The following is a 24,563-nucleotide window of genomic DNA, read 5'->3' as shown; positions in this document are numbered from 1 at the left end:
ATCCTAAACCTGGGATCCTAAGCTTTAACCATCAGCCCCATATGTGTAGCTGCAGAGAAATTTGGTCTCTTGCCTTTCAGAATTCTTATAAGGCCCATTAATTTATCAAAATAATATTCTAACACAGTGTCTTTCCAGTGTTCCGGAAGAGAAAAGCTACAGCTGTCAGAAGTTTGACAGACTGTTGAAATCAGCTATGGAAATTGGGAATTACAAAATGCCATGGGGGATTTTCCTGTGACACTACAGAAATTGCAAACTTTTTATCATGGCTGAAAATTCAAATAGAGAAGAAATCTAAGTGGTAAATGATGTAGAGGTCTACGTTACCTCATTCAAGAATCTGTCTCCTCCCTGAAACATTTCGTCAGTTTGCTCATGCTCCCTCATGAACCTCCCCCCCACCCAACTTGCTCATATCTCATACAAGGAAAGCCTAACAAGAATCAGATGGGAGATTTGACTCCTCGAGAAAGGAGGCACACCTTCTGAGGCTGTCTTGTTTGTTCATTTTTAATTCCCATTTCTTCCTGCTCTCTTTGTTCTGGTTCTCTCTACCTTTCTCCCAACATATACTGCCAATTTCTGTTAACCTTCTCTTGGGAGTTTTTTTGACAAGTATGGTCCTGGAGAATAGCTTTGAATAAAATATTTATTCGATATCTGATATTGTCTTAGACCTTAGGCCTAAGGCCTTTGATTCCCCTATTTCCCATACATCTATAGGAAGAAAATTAATAAAATTAATAAAGAACTTAGGTAAGCCACTGTTAATTTTTGCAAAGATATACATGTATGAAAAATAATCATAATCATTTTTTATTATCAGAAATATTTTTTGAAGCCATACTCTTTGTGCTAAACATGTATCTGTGGCCTTTAATTTGTCCCTTCTTCAAATTTATCTAAGAGATTTTTGATAAAAAGACACCCCAAACCTATATCTACTGAATGGACTGTGTGTCTAGGAGTGATTTAAAAAGATGTACCTAATAGTCACTAATTCTGTAGCTGTCATAAACCAAAATAATAATAGTAATAGTAATAAATAATAATAATCAACATATCAGTAAAATCAATGACCTTGAGACACCTGGTCCCCCTCTCTGTGACTAATTTATAATCACTAGCTTCACTAATGACACGAAATAGCACATATCTAGAAAGGATTCTAGACATATCAATAATATATTTTATCAAATATATCAAATGTATTTGTTTATTGATTTCTTTATAACATATGTCAGCTTTAGTAATAATGATTTATACTTTCAAATAAGCTTTGTAAATGTATTCACAATTTACTGATTTTTTTTCACCAAATTTTTTGCCTTTGGAGTAGCCATAAAGATTAAAACAATTTAATAGGTAGGTAAGTAACAATATTTTTCACAATATAAAATATGTCATTTGTTTTATATTATGCTAAAAGACAGGGATCATTTTACTTTTTTTCCTCCTCAGTACTCAGAGCTCAGGACAGTAGAAGTTGAATCATCTCAAGAAACAAAGAAGGGTTGAAAGAGGATACTTTTGAGGTCTGAAAGGTATGGATTCAGAATCTTGCCTTGTTACTCTTTTTCCTTTATAATTTAGGAAATATCATTTGATTATGCATTGATAATATTATCTGAGTATGAGTTTTCTCTGTAAAATAAGCTTAATCTCCAATTTAGGTAGTTGTTGGAATTTAAAAGAAAGGACATAACAACCCATTTGTTGTTTTGGGTACAGAGTAGAGTCATCTATAACCTGGGAGCTAATAGTATTCTCACTTTTATACAGTGCATACTTGGGTTTGATAACAATAATAAGGTTCCTTCCCATTTATTGTTCACAATGTTCACTAACAAAGGCAAAATCAATACTCTTCCACAACGTGTATGACTGTCCTTTCTCTCAAGAATGGAGAAAAGTACATAACTGTGCTTAAAAAAAAAAAAAGCCAGAAGATAAAATGAGTATCTAACCAAGAAAGAAAAATAAGACAAATTATCATAGCAGAAGAGGATTCACCATTACTTATCTTAGATAAGATAATAAGAGGATATTATGAAAAACACTATGCCCTTAAATTTGCTAAGCTAGACAAAATGGACCAATTTCATGAAAAATACAATCTATCAAAACTCACACAAAGAGAAATAGACAATTTGAATAGGACCACATTAATCAATAACTAATGAGCTTCAAAAACAGAAAGTACTAGGCCCAGATTGGTTCACTGGTGAATTCTTTAAAACATTTAGGAAAAAAAATGCAACCAATTCTCCATAATCTCCTGCAGAGAGTAGAAGCAGAAGGAATATTTCCTAACCCATTCTATGAGGCCCATATTACCCTAAAATCTATGGATAGAAAATCTAATATCTCTCATGAATATAGGTGCAAAAATACCTAATGAAAGTATAGCATATCAAATACAATGTATAAAAATACTTATACACCATGGCCAAGTGAGATTTGTCTCAAGTATACAAGTCTTGTTCAACATATGGAAATCAATGAATTCAATCCATTATATCAATAGATTACAGAAAAAAAATCATAGGATTATATTGTTAAATGCAGAAAAAACATTTGACAAAATCAAAACCAATTCATAATAAGAACTCTTAGCAAACTAGACATAGAGGGGAACTTTTTTTTTTAATTTTTTTTTAACGTTTATTTATTTTTGAGACAGAGAGAGACAGAGCATGAACGGGGGAGGGTCAGAGAGAGAGGGAGACACAGAATCTGAAACAGGCTCCAGGCTCTGAGCAGTCAGCACAGAGCCCAACGCGGGGCTCGAACTCACGGACCACGAGATCATGACCTGAGCCGAAGTCGGACGCTCAACCGACTGAGCCACCCAGGCACCCCCTGAGGGGAACTTCTTTAAACTTATAAAGCACACTTACAAAAAAATCTACAACTAAGAACATACCTAGTGGTGAGAAACTAGATACTTTCACCTTAGATTGGGAATAAGGCAATGATGTACCCTCTCACACTCTTTTTCAACATTGTACTGGATATCCTAGCTAAAGCAATATGACAAAAGAGAGAGAGAGAGAGAGAGAGAGAGAGAGAGACAGAGAGAAAAGAAAGAAAGAAAGAAAGAAAGAGAAAAGAAGAGCATACAATTTGAAAAGGAATAAATAAAATGATCCGCTTTCACATATAACATGGTTGTCTATGTAGAAAATCTGAAAAAAAAAAAAAAAAAAAAAAGACAAAAAAACTCCAGGAACTACTTTGCAATTATAGTAATGTTGCAGGATACAAAGTTAATGTATAAAAGTCCATCAATGTCCCATATTCCAGCAATAAACAAATGGGATCTGAAATTAAAAGCACTTTACCACTTACATTAACATCCCTGCCTCAAACTGAAATACTAAAGTATAAATATAACAAAATATGTACAAGATCTATATAAGGAAAAGTACAAAACTCTGATGAAAGAAATCAAGAACTAAATAAATGGAGAGATATTCCATGTTCATAGATAAGAAAACTCACAATTTTCAAGCTGTCAGCTTTTTCCAAATCTATAAATACAGTGCATTTCTACTCAAAATTCCACCAAATAATTTGTCACTATTGTCAAACTAATTCTAAAGTTCATGTGAAAAAGACAAAAGACCTGAAATTGTTAATGTAACATGGAAGAAGAACAAAGTTAGAGAATTGACTCTACCTGATTTTAAGGTTTACTATAAATCTATAGTAATCAAGATAATGTGAAAAATTAAAAAAAAAAATAGAAAAAAATTGAACAATGAAACAGAATAGAGAGCCCAGAAATAAACCCACAAATATAGTCAACCAATCTTTGCCAAAGAAGCAAAGACAATTCAATGGAGGAAGTATGGTCTGTTTAAGAAACAGTGCTGGAACAACTTTTCATCCTCATGCAAAGAAAATGAATCTAGATACAGACCTTACACCCTTCACAAAAATTAACTCGAAATGGATCATAGAGCTAAGTGTAAAACAAAAAAAAAACATTATTTTTAGGAAAAAAATCTAGGTAACCTTAGGTTTGGCAGTGACCTTTTAGATATAACACCTAAAACATAATCAATGAATAAAATAATTGATAAGTTACACTTCAATAAAATTAGAACTTCTAAATTGCAAAAAAAACACATGGTTTAGAGAGTGAAAGACAAGCCAGAGAGTGAGAGAAAATATTTGCAAAACATATATGTGATAACAAACTTGTATCTGAAATATACAAAGAAATCTTAAAATTGAGCAATAAGAAAACAATTCAATTTTTAAAAAATCAGCATAGGATCTGAACAGGCATGTCACCAAAGAATGTATACAGATGGCAAATAAGAATATTAAAAGATGTTCAACATCATATGTCACTAGGGAATTGCAAATTAAAAAAAAAAAAAAAGGAGATACCATTATAAACTATTTTAAATGGCTAAATCAAAATAAAATCTGATAATGCAAAATGCTGACAAGGATGTAGAGTAGCAAAAACTCTCACCCCCTGATGTTGGGGATACAAAATGGAAAAAGCATTTGGATGATAGTTTGGCAGTCACTTATAGAGTGAAAGATAGGCTTACAGTATAATCCATCAATTATGCTCCTAGGTTTTTCTCTAAATGAGTTGAAAATTTTATCCACACAAAAACCTGCCCATGAGTCTTTACAGCAGTTTTATTCACAGTTTCCAAAAACTGTAAGAAACCAAGATGTCCTTCAAAAGGGGAAATGGATAAACAAACTGTGTTGCATTCCTATAATAGAATATTATTCAGCAATAAAAATAAATCTATTAAAGCTATAAAAAACAGGGAAGAAACTTAAATGCATATTGCTTAATAACAAATAGTAAAAATGATACATATTTTGTCATTCCAACTATATAACATTCAGGAAGAGGTAAAACTAGAGATGGTAAAGAGATCCGTAGTTACAAAAGGTTTTAAGGAGAATAGAAATGAACAGTTGGCACACAGAGGATTTTTAGATCAGTGAAACTATTTTGTATACTACTGTACTGGTAGATATTATGCATTTGTCAAACCCATAGAACTGGACAACACAAGAAAATGAATCCTATGGACATTCTGGACTTCAGCTAATAGTGTATCATGATTGGTTCACCATTTGTAACAAATGTACTTCAATAATGCAAGATATTAATAAGGCAAAGCCTGAGAGGGGAGAGAAGGAGTATATGGGAATTCTTTGCACTGTTTGTTCAATTTTCTGTAAATACAAAAACTGCTTTAAAAATAAAGACTGCTAACATTTAAAATAAAATAAAACAAAAGCATGGGGGTCCAACCAAAGGCCCAAGTTGTTAGTATATCATAGTCTCATTTCTTCAAAAGAACATGGTTTCTTCATCATGACACTCAGTTACCACGGTTAATCAATACTCTAATGCTACACTCATCAGAAGAGCATCATTTACTGGGAGACCAATACTTTGAAGTGAGTAGAATATACAAGGACTCTGCCAAAAAAAATTATAACATTCTATTCTTTGTGAGATTCCTACCATGAAATAATTTTCATTTTTAAAGTTCATTTGTTTTGAGACAGTGAGAGAGATAGGGAGGGTCAGAGAGAGAGAGAGAGAGAGAGAGAGACAGAATCCCAAGAAGTCTCCATGCTATCAGCAGAGAGCCTGATGTGGGGTTTGACCCCACAAATCGTGAGATCATGACCTGAACTGAGATCAACAGTTACACACTTAACCAAATGAGCCACGCAGGCATCCCAGAAATAATTTTAACTTTTAAAATATTTAAAATATAACCAGGCAAGGAAATAACTTCAAGTCCAATGTAGCTTGAGGTCAGTGCAAAATTACTAGTGGCAAGACTGATTCCAATATAAATTTCAGCTCAGGTCATGATCTCACAGTTTGTGGGCTCAAGCCCATATCGGGTTCTCTGCTATCAGCACGGAGCCTTCTTTGGATCCTCTGTCCCCCAATCTCTCTGCATCTCCCCCACTCATGCTTTCTTTCTCAAAAATAAATAAACATTAAAAAAAAAACTTTTTGTAGACATAAAGTGAATCACAACATTGTGCTGGAATTCTTAGAAACCTCAAGTGAGACAGATATGGTATACATTGTTAGTTTTTTTTTTTTTTTATCTTCATGAGGACATCTCTATTACCCTGATACAAAATTTAATTAGATGAGCAGTGTTATAAGATTAAAAGCAGATATGTGTGCACATAAAAATGCACATTCCTAGAGAGCAACTACTTGCTTTTCAAAGTGACTCAGCCTAGGATATATGTTTCTGGAAAATAGCAGCAATTTGATATGCACCTCATGCACTGCCTTTTATTTTTCCCTATGGCATAAGGACAGTTGTAGGTTGGAGACCTTGCCATAATGCACAGAGCGTCATTACTATCTGACTTATGTCCCTCAGTGATAGCAAGTGAGGTTCCTTTTTGATTTCATTCAAGAAGAGTCTGTGTTATTTAGCAGGAAAGTTTCATAGCCTGAGAGAAGAGCTTTCTTAGGTATGGCTCTATATATGCTATCAAGTCTCACAAATATTGCTATCATCTGTACCAAAGGGTTGAGAGCTAAAAAGAAGTCGATTAATTATTTGGCCTTTTCTCTGACCCCTAATTCATACATTACGATTTTCCTAATGCTGTCCTGGTTTTTAGAGAGGCAGCATTAGTTAAAAACACCATATAAATCTAACTTAGTTTTATAGAAATAGTCTGCAGTAGAGTTGACATCTGACCTCTTTAGTCTGTAAACTTTTGTAGTCAGTAAGACCAACTACACTTTCCCCAAAGGAATATAAAATGTACTTAGAGAACTGGTAAAGCATACAAGAAGAGATGGCAAATATTTTGGATGCCTGTAGTATGTACACTAAAAAGAGAAACTACAGCCAAAAATTATCTCCTGCTTTTTTTAAAGAAAAATAAGACAAATTATAACATTTAATGTGCTCCTACAAAGTATTAGGCACTGTCACATAATTTGCCTCAATTAGAGCCTCAGTATTCCTGTGGAGAAATATCATCACTATTTTACTGTTGAGGAAGCTCAAGCCCAGAGAGATTAAAGAAAAGAAGAAGAAGAAGAAGAAGAAGAAGAAGAAGAAGAAGAAGAAGAAGAAGAAGGAATAGGAGAAGGAGGAGATTAAAAACAAGATGAAGAAGGAGGAAGAGGAAGAAGAAGAAGAAGAAGAAGAAGAAGAAGAAGAAGAAGAAGAAGACAGCAATGGAGTAGGAGAAGAGGGAGAAGGGGAAGATAGGTGAGGTGGAGGAGGGGAGGAGGAGGAAGAAGAGGAGAAAGGGAAGGAGATGAAGGAAGAGGAGAAGAAAAGGGAGAAGAAAAAGAAGGAAAAAAAGAACAAGAACGATCATTATTACCACCTAAATGTGAAGTCTAGATGTCATCTCTTGTGAATAAACCACACTGCCTCTGAATGGCATTGAATTCCCAGTCGTCTGTCTTTAATATCTCTTCAAGATCTAGTCCTCATTTCCTATTAACCATTTCCTTTGAATTTATTTCCCAGACCCCATTTTTACATCTTTTACTCACTAGGAGAATGGGGTTAGGCCAGTTAATCTTGATCTATTCATTGTCTTAGAGAGGTGATAGGTAAGGGGTACAAATAGAAGGCAGGTGACCAAGTCTAATCTCCTTGTCATCTGGACCTTCAGGTAAATTGACCAATGATATTCTCTAGGAAGAAGAGACTTATGTGGGAAATGCCCTTAATAGGATCTCTCTGGATATATATTATCTTTATTAAATAGGATGAAGGAACTATGAGGCATGGCGCTGAAGAGAATGTTGTATAAGCCTACACTTCTCTTTAAATGCCTCCTGCTGTCTGAGGAACTCCATGAACCTGACTTAGAAATCTCATCTTTTCTGGGCCTGAAGCACATTTCCAATACAGGAAGGAACTACGTGGGGATCTGCCTTTGAAGTTAAAAGATTTCTTTCTGCTTTGTGTGAGCCTCTTGGTAGCAAATATTCTGGAAATTTTAAGTAAAACTTAATATACATTTCTAATTCGTGTCTGGGTTGATAATCTAAACCCATGTATTATCTTACTCACCAAATTGACTATTACTTACATATACCCATAGTTGGTAGAGTATAATGGGGAAGAACTAGTAGATTGGGAATTCTAGAGTAGTTGTACAAATTCTATAATTATGGATGACTGGTGTGTCTGCATCTCCGTTTCCATGTCATCCCTCAACACCAAGGCTGGGTCTCTGAAAATTCAATTTATGTGATTCTATACGGTAGCAACCATTGGATTGTAGGCTGGTAGACTAAGTAAGTGGTGGCATATCCCTATCAGTGGATGGCAGAAGAAAATCATCATTGTGTAATTAAGCTCCAAGAAGATTTCAGTCAGGCACCTTAGAGCTATTCAATTTTATTGTAGTGGGAATTGGATTCTGGCAAATATGATGTGAGTAGACTGCTCACTACTTTGCTCATTGCTTTGGGTCAGTCTCAGCCTATCAATAACCAATGCTGTGGTTGGACCAGCTTTCATGGTTCTTATTTTGATTGCAAGGTGTCCTTCAGCACCAACCATCATAAAACTTTGAAAAAAATAAAAATATATTAGTTACAGAACCTGAAAATTACATAGAACCCCTGGGGCCACACAATGAAGTTGCAGGTAGAGAGAGGGAGAGAACGTGCCAGTGGTTGTGATTTTATTGGGGTGGAGGGTGGGGGACTAGGGTTTCAAGAGTTCATTCTTCATTGGTGAATTTAGAACGTAAGAGTGGTAATTTAAGTTCCAGAAGAGAGAGAGAGAAAAAAAAAAAACAAAACAAGTGATCCAAATGTTCAGTTATCAAGATTAACCAAGATCCCTAAAACAAAGGAAACTCAGTGAGGACTTGGGTGTTTTTTGTTATTGTTGTTGTTGTTTTGGGTTTTTTTAGTTGTGTGGCTGGTAAGTGTTTATTTGAGATAGTAGTTTTTGAAATGGATACCTCTTTGAAATAGATGCCTCTTAAAAGAAAAAGAACAACTGTCAGGCTGAAAGAGCAGACCTAGGCCAGCCGACTAGTAACTATGTCCCCGACATGGCCTCAGAAAGAAGTTCCCGCTCAAACCTCAGACCACGCCTCCTCCCCTTGAGTAACTTATGTTTTCTAAGAAAGCAGACTACCGATTGATGCATTCTTCCGAAGTCTAAGGTGGGAGGAAGGGGAGTGTGAGAGGCATGGAAAGTGTGAGTAGAAGAGGGAGGGCTTCTCTCAGGTAGGGGCCAGAGGCAGGAGCCCTCAACCCTGTCCAGGCTTAGAATGACCTGGGAGCATTTTACCCCTCCCCAAACCAATTAAATCAGAGTCTCTGGGGATGGTGTTTGGTGCTAGGTATTTATATAGCACAGCAAGGCTGACAGCCAATGGTTAATAGGTGACCAGTGAGAAACGTTCTGTATACACTGAGGCCAAACATGTTAGAGACCCTCAGACACAGTGGTTCTTAAACTTCAGGTGCATCAGAATCTCCTGGAAGACTTGTTCAAACACAGATTGCTGAGCCCCACCCCCAGAGTTTCTGATTCAGTGGGTCTGTGACCACCAGGCCCAACATTTGCATTTTTAATAAGTTCCAGGTGACGCTGATAATTGCTGATCTGGGACCACACCTTGGCAGCCATTGTTCTATCCTTCCCCAGCCAATCGGCTAAGGCCATGATCCCTATAAAACCTTTGTGCTCTTGGAACCCGCGCTCTTTCTCTCTCCGGTATCTCACCGATGAGTCATTGCAGGTAGGGGATTGAGCTCGAGCTAGCTCGAATAAAGGCTCTCTGCCTTTGCATCAGACTCGGTTCCCTGGTGGTCTTTGGGGATCATGGATTCTGGGCATAACAAGGCCTTACACTACACTCACCTTCAACAACTCATTTGTGAAGATTTGGTCCTCACATTTACTGCTTAAGAAGTTCAGATTTCTCAGCCTTGGAGGGAAGTAATGGCTTTGAAAATCAGAAATAGATAAGGACTACCAGCAGCTTAGCGGTCTTTAAAAAAAAAAAACAGATTTACTTATGATTTGACATTTTCTAAAACTAATATTAAAATTAGCTCTGCATTCCTGGCCCCTTTATACTGGCCTCCAAATTAAGCATAGTGATAGTTTATTTAGATATTTATTGCACTATCTATGTCCTTTGGATCCTCTGAGAAACAGATGCCGGGATGGAATTCGATGTGCAAGGTATTTGTTGGGGGAGACACTTGTGGAAGAAGCAGAAGTAAACAGGGAATGGTTTAAGATGGCAGTAAGACTCTAACTCTCCTGAAGGGAGATGGGGAAAGAAGGGTTACTGCTGCAAAATTCATATGTTGAAGCCCTATCTCTCAATGTAGTAGTATTTGGAGGTGGGTCCTTTGGGAGGTAATTAGGTTTAGAAGGGGTCATGAGCATGTGGTCTCTGTGATAGGATTAATGTCCTTATAAGAAGAAGACACCAGAGCTTTCTTCATCATGTGAGGGTACATGGAGAAGACACCCATCTGTAAGACAGGAAGAGGGCCTCCTCTGGGCACCAAATTGGCTGGCACCTTGATCTTCAACTTCTCAGATTCCAGAACTATAATAAGTAAATTCCTGTGGGTGCCTGGTGGTTCAGTCAGTTGAGCATCCAACTCTTTATTTCTGCTCAGATCATGATCCCAGGGTTGTGGAATCAAGCCCTGTGTCAGGCTCCATGCTCAGCATGGAGCCTGGTTAAGATTCTCTATCTCTCTCTCTCCCTCCCTCCACCCTTGTGTTCTCTCTCTCTCTCTCTCAAAAAAAAAGAAGAAGAAGAAGAAGAAGAAGAAGAAGAAGAAGAAGAAGAAAGAGAGAGGGAGGGAGGGAGGAGGGAAAGCGGGAAGGAAGGAAAGAAGGAAGGAAGCAAAGATAGAAATTCCTGCTGCTAAAGTCCCCTAGTCTATGGTATCCCTGTATAGAAGACTGAGCAAAGTGATATGATTAAGTAGGAAGAGCCTCAGGCTGCAGCAAAGTTCTGAGAAAGTTTCAGTCATGGTGATGGTAAATCAGCAAGCAAAACTTGTTCAGTAGAACCTCTCATTGGGCAGTAATGGGCCAGAGGTGTAACCCTGCTGGGCCCAGTTTGGCTGCAAGAGCCTTGGAGAACTGTGGTAATTATTTCTATTGTTTACTTATAATCTTCATTTATAAGTTCCACCACATTTTATCTAATTTTTAATTATATGTCAGATACGTGTGTAAGAGAATTGTAGAACCTGCAGTAATATTATTTTCCACGGGAAAGTGATTTCTTTGCCACTGCTAGCAAATAAGGTGATATGATGGTAACCTTAGCTACTTAGGAGTTGAGCTTAGGTTGGGTTGTAGTTTTAGTAAGATTCTGTTCACTTAGGTTTTTCCCCTATTCCTCATCCATGGCCTTTCTGGGTTTTTGATTGTTGAGTTCAATGGTTTTTATCTCCTTAGCCATGAATATTTCCAGATTGGGTTCTGCCTTTTGGATTTAGAGTTTAGCTCCTTAGCCTCCACCCACAGGCCTTTGAGTCTGGCGCATATCTTAAGGAGGCATTTTGTACTTGAAGCAGGTCCCCTTGTCTAAAGGGGCTTTGATTCCTAAGCACCAAAGGCTGAAAGGGATTTTACTTTACCCTTTTAAATGTTTCAGACCTAGCCTTCCAGCATTCTGCTCTACCCCAAATCTTAAGAAGTCTCTCATGGAGAATGCCAGGCGTGCATCTGGGGCTCCTCTAGTTAGCAGTCTGTTATGCCAGCTTTCACAACCATGGATCCCATTGTTTCTCTGTTCCCTAGCAGACGCCCACTACTTCGGTCATGTCTGATCCTTAGTCCATGCCCAGAACTGACAGATGCCTCCAGTGAAGAAAGCGGTTGGTTATTGTCATTGCCCTGATCAAGTGGAATTTTAATTTATTTAGTCCTTTCCCTAGGTGTGTTTTTAAATGGGTTTAAAATGTGATTTTGGTAACATACCAGTTTTCTAATTGTTACAATGAATCATGGTCTCAGTTGATTAATCAATTTATTATATTATGCTTTTTGGATTCTGAGACATAGAAATACACTTCTCTCTCTCTCTGAGATCATAAAGGAATTTCCCCATGTTTTATTCTCATATTTAAAAAGGTTGATTATTTTTACATTTAAATTTTTAGTCTAGTTGGAATTTGTTCCTCTGTGCAGTGAGGCATAGATCAAAATTAGTTTCAAATGCAATTCCAGTTTTGTCAATACTCTTTATTGGATAATTCCAGCATTTTCTTACCTAAGTTGAGATGCTGCTTTTATATTGTAGTAAATACCTGTATATATTTTGGTCTATTTTTGGAATTCTATGTGTTTACATTGGCTTTTCCGTTTGCTAATGAAAGTGTACACTGAGCCTTAATAGGCATGTCAGTCCCGGGAAGATACAGTCTTTCCCTCATTTTGCTTCTACTTCAGAATTTCCCAAGTTTTTCTTATTAGTCTATTTTTCCATATGAACTATAGTTAAAAGAACAAAAATAGCATTTTGTGGTCTCATAAAATAACTTAAGGAAAATTGATACCTTTATGATGGTGAATCTTCTTAGCTAAAAATATTATATTTATTTCCATATGTTCAAGAATTCTTTTGTGTCCTTTAGTAGTGCTTTAAAACATTCCATCCATATCTTTCACTTTTCTTATTTACTGTATTTCTAGGAGTTTGATTTTTGTTGTTGTTGGGGTCAATGGTGAATTGTCTTTCATTTTTCCTTCTAAATGGTACACAGAAAAGCTATTGATGTCTATGCTAATTTATTTTTATTTTTTAAAAAATTTTTTTTTTTCAACGTTTATTTATTTTTGGGACAGAGAGAGACAGAGCATGAACGGGGGAGGGGCAGAGAGAGAGGGAGACACAGAATCAGAAACAGGCTCCAGGCTCTGAGCCATCAGCCCAGAGCCCAACGCGGGGCTCGAACTCACAGACGGTGAGATCGTGACCTGGCTGAAGTCGGACGCTTAACCGACTGCGCCACCCAGGCGCCCCTGTCTATGCTAATTTAATAGTTGAGTCTAACTTGTTAGATTTTTAGGTGCTTCACTTGGATGTCACACCTACAGAATTAGAAATAATTATATTATTATACAAATAATAAGAGTTTTAATTTTTTTCTGCATTTATTTTTAATTTTTAACTTCATCCTCCTATCTGAATGCATTGTATAATACCACTGATAAAAAGTGATAAAATAACAGTGTTAGGATCCTACTTTTCTTAGGAAATGTTCCATTGTTTTCTCATTAAACATTCTGGTTTGGCAAGTGAGATAAATATGTTTTACAGGTTTAGAAGGATTTATCTACTTCTATTTCTTGAAAATTTTATCTTTTTTCTTATTGAGTATTACAAATATATAAGAAGGTACAAAAACATAAATACATGTGCTGGTAAATGAATTGCCACAAACAAAACCTATATAACTATCAGCAGGGTCAAAGGAAAAATAATTGCCAACTTTTAAAAGCACTGTTCACATACTCTCTCAATCACTACCCCTCTTTTATTACTAAAGTTGAATACTATTCTCACTTCTAACTGTGTGGTTTAGTATTGCTTATAAGTAATTTTTAGGGTTTACTTCTTTTCTTGACATTAAATTTGTAGGATTCATGCATGTGGTTGAGTTCATTTTTACTGCTCTATAATATTGATTTTATAAATTTACTACAGTTCATATACCTCATTTACTGTTGATGGATATTTGGGGCGTTTTCAATTTGAGGATATGATAAAAATGCCACTATGAATATGCTTATATACATTGTCTAGGTAGTCATGTGTGTGAGTGCATGTCTGGGAGTAGAATTGCTGGATCTTTAGGAATACATACACTCAGTTTTAGTTGGTTCATTCAAATATATAATTTCCTTAGGTGGTTATAAAATATTCACTCCCATCAGCAATTGAGAATTCCAACTGCTCATGTCCATAGCAAAACTTGCACTTGTAGAGTTAAGTACGTTAAAATAAAACCTTTTTTAATGTTTATTTATTTTTGAGAGAGAGAGAGAGACAGACAGAGTGTGAGCTGAGGCGAGGTAGAGAGAGAGGAAGACACAGAATCCAAAGCAGGCTCCAGGCTCCGAGCTGTCAACACAGAGCCCTGTAATGATAAAAAGAACAACTGGTCAAAAATATATATTTATCCTATATATGCAGTACCCAACAATACAGTCTTAATCACATGAAGTAAACATTGACAGAATTAATAGAATTGGTAAATTGACATGATAAGGTGATATTTTAACATACTCCTCCTAAACTAATAAGTCATAGAGTCTAAAAAGATGAGTAGGAGTAGAAAAAATTTCAGTAACATGATTAACAAGGTTGATCCAATAGACATAAAATCCTGTTACTGAAATATTGACATACACATTTTTCTTAAGAACATTTGGAATATTTACAAATGGATTTGAGGTATCATATACACATACTTCCAATGTAAACATTAATTAATAGTAATAATGAAGAAAAACCGTTTTTAAGTATAAATATTTCTTATATGATTACAATAGAAAATGATGTACAGAAGAGTGAAATGTCAGCAGTAAATATTTTCTGATTCTCAAATTCTCTTTGTTGCCACTCTCAGTGGTAAATAATATGAGTAGTTCCCACTGTATTTTTTCAGAAATGTATAATTTTGTATGCTAAGAACTAATATAACACACTGTAAGTTTTTATTGACTTCCTTTATTTTTATAAAAACAGGTCACTTTATACAAATGATTACTCGACTCTATATTTTTTTACCTAAGATAGTATATCTATTATAATTATATATGTATGCCATATATATATATATATATATATATATATATATACTTTATGTACATATGTTGATATTTCAATATATGTTGGATCTTAGATGAAAAAAAGCAATTTGCACAATATGTTTTGTGTATAAACACCTATTATTGTTTTTATAGCTGAATAGGGATTCATTACATATTTTTTTAATGTTTATTAATTTATTTTGAGAGAGAGAGATTGGGAGTGAGCGCAAATGGGGGAGGGGCAGAGAGAGAGGGAGAGAATGCTTGTAGGGCAGATCCCAATGTGGAGCTCTATCCCACAGAGAGATCATGACCTGAGACGAAATCAAGAGTGGGATGCTTAACCAACTGAGTCGCCCAGGTGTCCCATAGATTTTCATTACATATTATGTCATAATCATAATCATCTACTATAGAGTAAGGGGTAGGGAGCATCTAAATCAAGCCATTTAGAGAGCAGTTCATCCACTTTGTTGCTTAAAATGTCTCTCTCAAAATTCAGGAAATAAATATATTAAGGCAGAAAATCAAGGGGACTGTACAAATGAATTCAGTCTAAAAGCTTAGATGAACTACTTATCTATGAATATATGTGATGTAGTACTTGTATGACACATGAAACAGGACAAATCCACAATTTGCTCATTAATTCCCTGCTTAAAATTTTCATTGACTTTCTGACACAACTTGATAAAACACAAGCTCCTAATAGATTTTTCAAAAATGAATCTGCATAACTTTCCATCTGAGTCTGTGTTATTCCAGAACCACAGCCCTACTAAATGAATGGTATTTCCCTGGATGCATCATTCTCTATGGCTCCATGATTCCACATGTCCCCCCCCGACCCCGCCACCCCTGCTACCCCAACTGCGTGGAATGCTTCTCAGAAAAGTTTCCTCTTGACAGACTCCTATAAACCTTTCAATTGACCCCTGTATTATCACCTGCATTGACTCTTTGATGTCCCTTCACAAAGATTTTTATGTTTTTTTTATTTGCTCCATCTGACCTCCATTGTTATTTTTCTATTATTTACATTATTAAATATTATTATTATTATATAAACCTGGTAAGTAATTAATTATCCTTCCCCCTTTATTCTGAATCCTTACAGCATGGGAATTGGCTCTTATTAATCTTTGTATCTATATTGCCCAGCACAGTGCCTTACTAAAAAATTGACAAGACATATGGAATCTGAATGAATAATTGAACACATTTACAGTTCTGGTGTAATATTTCACGTTCCCTGATGTTCTGCTCTTTCCTCAACCAGTATTGATTGGGTGGTCTCATTAACCAATCCTGTGGAAAAAAATCCAATTTCTTAAAAATGCTTCTTAAACTTCTACTTCAATCATATTAGAAACTCTAAACACTTCTGCAATATCTTCATTTATTCTTAAGAACAATCTTCAGTAATTTCCTTCCTTAAGATGCTAATTGTTTTTCACATCCTATAAATCAGAGTTGCTTTTCTCACCTTACCATCAAAGTTACTCACAGTTGCTTCCATAAGGAATATATTACCAGCCTAAAAGCCTTTGCATTGTCCCTGCTCTACTTACCATGCTGTGTCTTCAGTGACTTCTGATGTAAGAAGTACCTTGAGTTTCTCCATTCAGTGAGATTCTCCTTCCTTCATAAAGTATTCTTTATAAATCCAAGCTTTAATTTTTCTATGAGCAATGTGTATATTTCATTAATGTAAAAGAACGAAAACATCACTTTGTTTTATAGATTGCCACTGCCACTTGGCAATTCTTAGTAAGAATCAAAAACTACCTTGGACCAACAATCAGCTCAGTAAACAAACAGGATATATGGATAAAGGCATGTATTTAAATGTTCATTATAATAGTAAAAAATTTAGAGATAGCTCAAACATGCAACGTAGGAACTGTTTTAATACCATTGCAGATGTAGTTTCCTGTTTTTCCTGTTTTTCTTTATTTTCCAAATATTCTGTAGTAAACATGTACTTTTTTATAACGAAAAGAAAATCCAATTTCAATTTAAAAATAATAGGAAAGGGGCAGCTCAGTCAGTTAAGCGTTCAATTCTTGATTTCCGCTCAGGTCATGATCTCACAGTTCATGAGTTTGATCCCTGTGTCAGGCTCTGCGCTGACAGTGTGGAACCTGCTTGGGATTCTCTCTCACTCTCTCTCTCTCCGTCCCTCCCCCTGCTTGCTGTCTCTCTCTCTCTCTCTCTCTCTCTCTCTCTCTCTCTCCCTCTCAAAAATAAATAAATAAATAAATATTTAAAGAATTAAAAATAATATGAGAAAAAATTTGTCATTAGTAAAAACACACAAATACAATCTCACTCATAATTTTTTCGGCTTTCACCAATGCACAGTGTTTGTTTATTCATACCACAGAGTACATTTTTATAGACACATGTATATTATCTGGACTATTTTCTGCAATTATGCAGAAATTGCTTCATCTCTCACTTTCATTGTGACCTCTTTGTCTGCGTAATGCCAATGGCAAAACATTTTTGTAGTGAATTCACTTTGCATTAAAAATCCAAACAATCCAAACTGTCACTAAAGAGACCAAACATTTGCCAGTTTTCTTTATTTTCTTTTCTTTACCTTCCAATATTGTTCAGTTATCTTGTGACAATCTTTGTCGAATCTGTTTTATTGTAGAAGACTCCAAATGTTTAGAGACCATCAATTTGTGTGCTCTCTTTATTGCAAAGATACAAAAGCAGCAAAGGAAAGTGCAGTTTGGTGTCTAGACATCATTGTTCAAGGCGGAAGTCCCAAAATCTTTGAGATTTCTGAAATCTATTCCTGTGACTTTAAGAAATCTATCTTTAAAAATGTTAAGTGCCCATACAGAGCTTACAAGCAAGGTATTTTTCTAGCAACTAAAACTCTTATCCTTAGAAATACTATCACTTAGTGATAGCTGAGAGTTAATGGAGGTTAATGAATTATTAAGAGTTATTATTTACTAAAATAAAAACAAATCCCATGATGCACCATTATAAAAGCCATTGATACTTTTTGCATACTTATTAGAAGGAGGATAATATGTTTCTTATCATTAAACATAAGCTCATTTATATTTGTGTACTCTTCGGGTTCTAAAATAGGTTAACTTCTGCTGATATTATGTTCCAGCTATGAATTTCTTTGTTAGGGTTTTATTGTTTGCTGTAAAATTCTTAAGTTACAGAATTGCTAGGCTGGGATTTGGCCTCCTTGAAACAGTAGAATCCAGATGGCATATAGAGGAATTGATACTCAATTACTGAGGAGAAATAGAAATTTGGTACTCACTGAAGGTCGTTAACAACTAGATTGGAGCCATGTTATTACTCCTGGCCAATGAACTGTGAGCAGAACTAACATGTCACTTCTTGGCAGGTGTGGTTAAGAACCTCTTACATCTCTCTTTTGTCCCTGCTGTCATAACCGTGGAGACGGCAAACTTCAGATAGCCAAGTTAAAAGATGGGGAAAGTCAATCTATATGAAATTTTAGAGGTTTATTTGACTCCACAGCAGACCAAACCTGACCCAATACATCCGTGCTTTAGAATTAATATGATCCCTGCAATGAACTTACTAGAAGTGGCACATATTAAGGTAGTGACACAGTCATTAAATTTAATCAAGGCTCTGCCAAGAGATTTGACTAGAAAAACACATATTAAGGTAAGATGGAGTCATTTCTCAAAATCTGATGCAAATATAAGTATCCCACCCAAAATTATTAAACCACTTTTCTTCATTTTCAGTACCCTACGTCATTGAGAGTCCTGAATGAAGGAAATGGAATATAAGAAAGCAATACAGTACACAGATTTGGGTACCAGTGTAAATAGAGGAAAACAATAATGTGTCATTAATCTGAAGTATAACTAAAGGAGAATACCAGGAAAGGACACGGTTACAACCCAAAGGGAAGGGAAAGCTTTTGCAAAGTAAATAAACATGAATCGTGCAAAGCAGAGACTACCATTTCCTTTTCACAGAAGACGGCCTTTAGGAACAGAGGACTCTAGACATTGGCAAGGATCATACAATTATAAATATGTCAGTTGGTCCTACGTATTTAAGCTAATTATACTTAGTGCAGATAAGGATCCAGTTGAATCAGAGCAACCAAGCTCCCTTGAAATAGCGGGTAAAACCTCTGGCAAAGTGATAGTATAAAACTCAGAGGGAGAACAGATGTGCTGCGGGAGAACATGCTGTTTTTATAGGCACTAAAGTTTTTCTTAAAATAAATGCAGTCATTTAAAGTGTTTGAGTCATGGCTGGAGAAGTACCACATGGAAGTGCTAGAACAATTAAAGAGTCCTGTGGGAAAAGGAGAGAACTGGGAGAGATTATCTGTGGCGCAAATCTTGAATATACAAATTAAATTGTCTGTGAATAGTGGATTGAAACTCCTCTGAAACTGGTTCCATAATAACACAGGGTTTTATAATACACAAATCCTCATCTATGAGGAAGCCTGATCAAAGGGAAATAAAAGTCCCATTTCAGCTCCCATTCAATACCATCGGTCTTTGTCAATGCAGTATGAGTGGTTGGTTTATTTCTAATTCTGCATGGCTAGTGTCCTCACTCTATGGGCAACCAAATGGGAAAGGTTTTAGTAGGATGGTTTCAAAAATTATAAGGGCCCTTGGGTTTGAACCTGCACTCTATTTGTTATTTGGGTATCTTTGCATAAGTGTCTTAGTGAGTGAAACGTTGTTTCCTTATTCAAACAGAAATAATAATTTCTTACTCATAGAGTTCTTGTGAAAATTAAAAGCAATTGGGTTTATAAACTATTAGCCTCACAGTAGAAGCTCAATATTAGTTGTCTTTCTTCTTTTATGCAAAAAGGAAGATCATACGGTCAAGGTAAAAGGCCTCAGGAGTTAAGCCCTGAAGTAATTTTACAAATTTAATATTTTGGTCCTATAGATTTACATATTGGATGACTTGTAGAGTCCCTAGTAAGAGATCCTTTAGAGATTACAGTTCTCTTAAGATATTTTATTATTTTATTGAAAATTTAAAACAGTATTTAATGTCATTCATGCTGTTTTTAGAGACTATAGCAATATTTATTTCTAAAATGGACATATGACCTTTTCAGGATAAATTCAATGCACTGTTGTACTTGTAGGTTCACTTGATGTCTAATATCATAAATCTGAAATGTTTCTACTACTCAAATAAAAACATTCCCCCGCCAGTCTCTGTAAATGTGAACTTCACCCTACCAGTTACTAACAGCAAAATTTACTTTTCTTTTTATTTCATATTCCAAAACCAAATGAAAAGCTTAGTCCTTTCAATACCTTCAAAATAGTGGAGTCTTACTACTTTTCATCAAATCTTCTGTTCGCTCTAAAGTATAAGTCATCACTGAATTTCATGTGGATTTTTTGCAATCGTCCTGAGTGGTTTTGCTTTCACATAGACTCCCTCTACAGTCTATTCTCAAATGACAAATCAGGGAAATAGTTTAGAAACAAACCGGATTACATCAGGCCACGGCATGGAAGACTTCTTAGCCTTCCATCATGTTCTAAATAACAGCTCTTGTCATTGCGATGGCCAGGGAGACCCCTACTGATCTGGCTTCTCATTACCTCCAGTCCCCATCTGCCAGACTCCTTTCCTCACCCAGTCCAGTCATTCTGGCCTTCCTGATGAACCTCAAAAAGAACAGTCTCTTTATCTATAAATTCCAGAACGCTCTTTCCCAGCTTTTTCTACAGTTCGCCCTCTTGCACTTCTACTCACATACTGTCTTCTGAATGAAACTTTCCCCTCTACACTTTATAAAATAAAATAGCAACCCCATCTCAGGAATCCCTATCCTCCTGATCCTACTTTATTTTCTCCATTGCATTTATTACCGTTTGAAATTCTAATTACTTATTTACTTCCTGACTCCCCATTTATTTTGTGTCTATATCACTACCCATTTATTTTGTGTCTTCCTATATCCTCACTGACTAGAACAGTATTGAGCACATACATTTTCAAAAAATGTTGGTTGAAAGAGGAAAGAAGAAATTAAAAAAAAAAGTTTTATTTCCTTTTCTGTGTCTTTGGATTTCAGAAGAGAAACATGCTTTGGAGGTCATGATCTCTTTCTAGCATAGTCTTTCTAAGATTTCTTGTGTTTTTGCAGAAAGAATACATCTACTGTTCTAATAAAGCCTCAAGACTTTTCTCCCCAAAACATTTAGAGCAAACTGAGCCTTGAAGGAATAATGTAATCTTAGCAGTTTGCCAAGATATTTTGCTGATTCTGCAAAGCATAACCCCTCCCATGAAGGGACCACTGACGGTTCTAAGTCTGGATTACCTCATTGGACAATAAATAACATGTCAAGTACACTAGGAGTCTTGTGTCCCTAGAAACATGAGGACAAATAGTTATTTTCTGTCCTGTGGAAATTTTACAGAGTCCTAGGGGACTTATTTATCTTGTCAACAGTAATCAATATTTGTAACAAATTAGCAGGCACAAATATAAATGTGATATTCAGCAAAACAATATTGGACGAAGGAACATTGAAAAGTAGCTATCTGTCTTCCATGTCCTAAGAGGAGAACTAGCATTGTTATAAAGAATTGGCAAATATTAATTTTACAACAACCTTACGAGGTAAGTATTAGCTTTTCTATTTAACAGGTAAAGAAACACTCTGGATAAAGCAAAGCATTTGATCTGTGAATGTACAAAAAGAATATATTAGAGTTGGGAATCAATCCAGCATCAATCTGAGTTCACAGCCCATGAATGCTCTTAAATATGCCATCTTGTTTTGGAAGTCTTGCCTGCAGTATCCATTTAAACCCAATGAAATAATTGGCCTGACTGTAGGAGACACTCTGAAAGTATATTAGAAAATACATTGTTTTGCTGTTAAAATGAGACATGGTTAGCACTGGTGTAAAGCAAAATAATCCAGAATAAGGTTTCCCTATGTGGTAACTTAGGTTCAAAAGAATTCAATCTTCTATCAAGGTGATCACTCCCATAACTCCTGAAATGTAACATGATGTAAATAAGCTAGGAATTACCTCTCATCATTTTATAGAACGAGGTTCCTCAGAGTTCATGTTGAATCAGAGAATGAACTCTATGTAGCACTCATTAATTTTAAGGATTATTACAATCATTAGTTTCTGTCAATTCACAAGTGCTTTAAGTGAGTCTAAGGTATCTGAATTTTTCAGGTGGTGTTACATTTACATTTGTCTTAAAAATGTAGTGCTTTATCATCCTACCTGACATGTGTTTGGCTTTGCCCACACACAGCCTTTGGCAGTATGCATAGGATTAGAAAGGTTTTTTTTTTTCAAAACAGTAGATTATCTCCTGATCTTTTCAGTAGGATACTGTTTTTGCCTATGGAAACTTAATAAACCTTTTTTAACTAACAAGGTTAAAAATTGTAACATAATAGATGGTGCTTTACTCAGAATTGCTTTGCAAACTGGCAGAACTAGCATCCAAATCCAAGCTTGAATGCTCTAAACTTGCATTCACTGCCCTTCATGCAGTTCTTTCTGTGACTCGGTTTTATTTTTTATCCACCAAAATAAAAATAATGTCCATTTCATTTAATAGACAAGACTGTGGTGAGGCTCCGATAAAATGAAACACATCTCTACATGTTTTTTGTTTGTGTTTTACAAATAAAAGATGCTTTCAGTCACAAGGAAACTACCAGTAGATTAAAAGAGGAAGTACCAAATTGTTTGGCTGCTTACGGAACTGCCTCTGCAACACCTTTCATCATCCCCAAAACTATGATTGCACTGCAACGTCTTAACCAAGCATTCCAGTGGGAGTCCATATTTGGCAAATGAAACTCCTAGTTAAAAGGCCTTACTTTTGGAGAACAAACTCTCATTACATAATAATTCTCCCACAGCAGGCCCTTCCTCAAAACTTACTAAATTCTGCCTTTTTTAAATTACCATTTTATGGCTTTCACATACATAGCAGAGGGAAGGTGATGGAATTCAGTCCTATCTGTGTGGCTCTGAATGGTAATTGCACATAGTCAATGAATATCCATTACTAGCATATTGCTTTCATTTCCCCAGTAAAGTGGGAAAGCTAAACCTAGGCAGTGTCACATATTGGAAGCTACAGAAATACATTTCTTAATATAGTAGAAGTTTGGAGGGAAAATAACTTGACTACTGCACATTCAAGCTTTTAACCTGGGTTAGTACATAATTCGAGACCAGATGTGAGAAAGTTCTTTGCATAATTTATTGTGTCTTTCTAGTGCCAAGACAGGGTAAAAGCATGGAAAGACAAGTAAAAGTGCAAGAGATAGAAACCCTCTATAAAAAAGGAGCACGAAAAACTAAATTTTGCGTGAACTTCAACAAGGTATGATTCCTGTACAATGTACTCCATTCATTTAAAGTGCACAGTGTGGGGGGCGCCTGGGTGGCGCAGTCGGTTAAGCGTCCGACTTCAGCCAGGTCACGATCTCGCGGTCCGTGAGTTCGAGCCCCGCGTCAGGCACTGGGCTGATGGCTCGGAGCCTGGAGCCTGTTTCCGATTCTGTGTCTCCTCTCTCTGCCCCTCCCCCGTTCATGCTCTGTCTCTCTCTGTCCCAAAAATAAATAAAAAACGTTGAAAAAAATTAAAAAAAAATAAAGTGCACAGTTTGGGGGCACCTGGGTGGCTCAGTTGGTTAGGTGTCCAACTTAGGCTCAGGTCATCATCTCATGGTCTGTGAGTTCCAGCCCAATGGTGGACCCTGTGCTGACAGCTCAGAGCCTGAAGCCTGCTTTGGATTCTGTGTCTCCCTCTCTCTCTGTCCTTCACCCACTCTCTCTCTCTCTCTCTCTCTCTCTCAGTAAATAGACATAAAAAAATTAAAGTGCACAGTTTAATGAGTTCTAAAACATGTATTTACTCACAGAAAAGTCAAGATATATAATAGTTTATATTATCCCAAAAGTCTCCTTATACTCTTTTACACTACATCCTTCTGTCTGCTCTCAGACACACACACACACAACACACACACATGCACACGCAACCTGTCAATCTGCTTCTGTCAGTATAGATTACATTATGGTTTTTTATGATTTTAAATAAGTGGAGTATTCATTCTCTTGTGTCTGGCCTCTTTCCTTTAGCATAATAAATTCTAAATTTATTCACATTGTTGTATCAGTGGGGGGTTGTTGCTTTTTTATTGTTGAGTAGAATTCAATCATGTAGATATTATGTATTTTTCCATTTAACTCTTAATAGACATTCGCCATTTGATAAATTATTTCTACTTCTTAGCTATATGAACAAAGCTTTGAGGAACATTTATATACAAATCTTCACGTGAATATATGTTTTAATTTATTGGGGGAAATGCCTACATATTAAATAGATTTCAATTTTAAGAAACTTCCAGTTAATTTTCTAAAGCTTTTGACAGTTTTTTTTTTTTTTTTTAAACGAAGCCGGTGTGCCAGAGAAGCAGTAAACCAGCTTTTATTTATTTATTTATTTATTTATTTATTTATTTATTTCAACGTTTTATTTTTGTTTTTGGGACAGAGAGAGACAGAGCATGAACAGGGGAGGGGCAGAGAGAGAGGGAGACACAGAATCGGAAACAGGCTCCAGGCTCCGAGCCATCAGCCCAGAGCCTGACGCAGGGCTCGAACTCAGGGACCGCGAGATCGTGACCTGGCTGAAGTCGGATGCTTAACCGACTGCGC

The 24,563-nt window shown here is 36.0% G+C and overlaps 1 long non-coding RNA gene across 1 annotated transcript in view; it reads left to right on the top strand.

The window, feature by feature from the left end:
• Window positions 1-1,488: 1,488 nt before the first annotated feature.
• Window positions 1,489-24,563, top strand: part of LOC147578444 (uncharacterized) — a 52,972-nt gene continuing 29,897 nt past the window's right edge. The window contains exon 1 of the long non-coding RNA XR_015254275.1: window positions 1,489-1,547. This is a non-coding gene — a long non-coding RNA (uncharacterized LOC147578444). The remainder of the gene's footprint in view (window positions 1,548-24,563) is intronic.

This window comes from Puma concolor, chromosome C1 (genome assembly GCF_028749965.1).
Source record: "Puma concolor isolate L17-30 chromosome C1, mPumCon1.1.hap2, whole genome shotgun sequence".
Taxonomy (NCBI): Eukaryota; Metazoa; Chordata; class Mammalia; order Carnivora; family Felidae; genus Puma; species Puma concolor.
The sequence above is the reverse complement of the archived record's forward strand: the minus strand, read 5'-3'. Positions and strand labels throughout refer to the sequence as shown.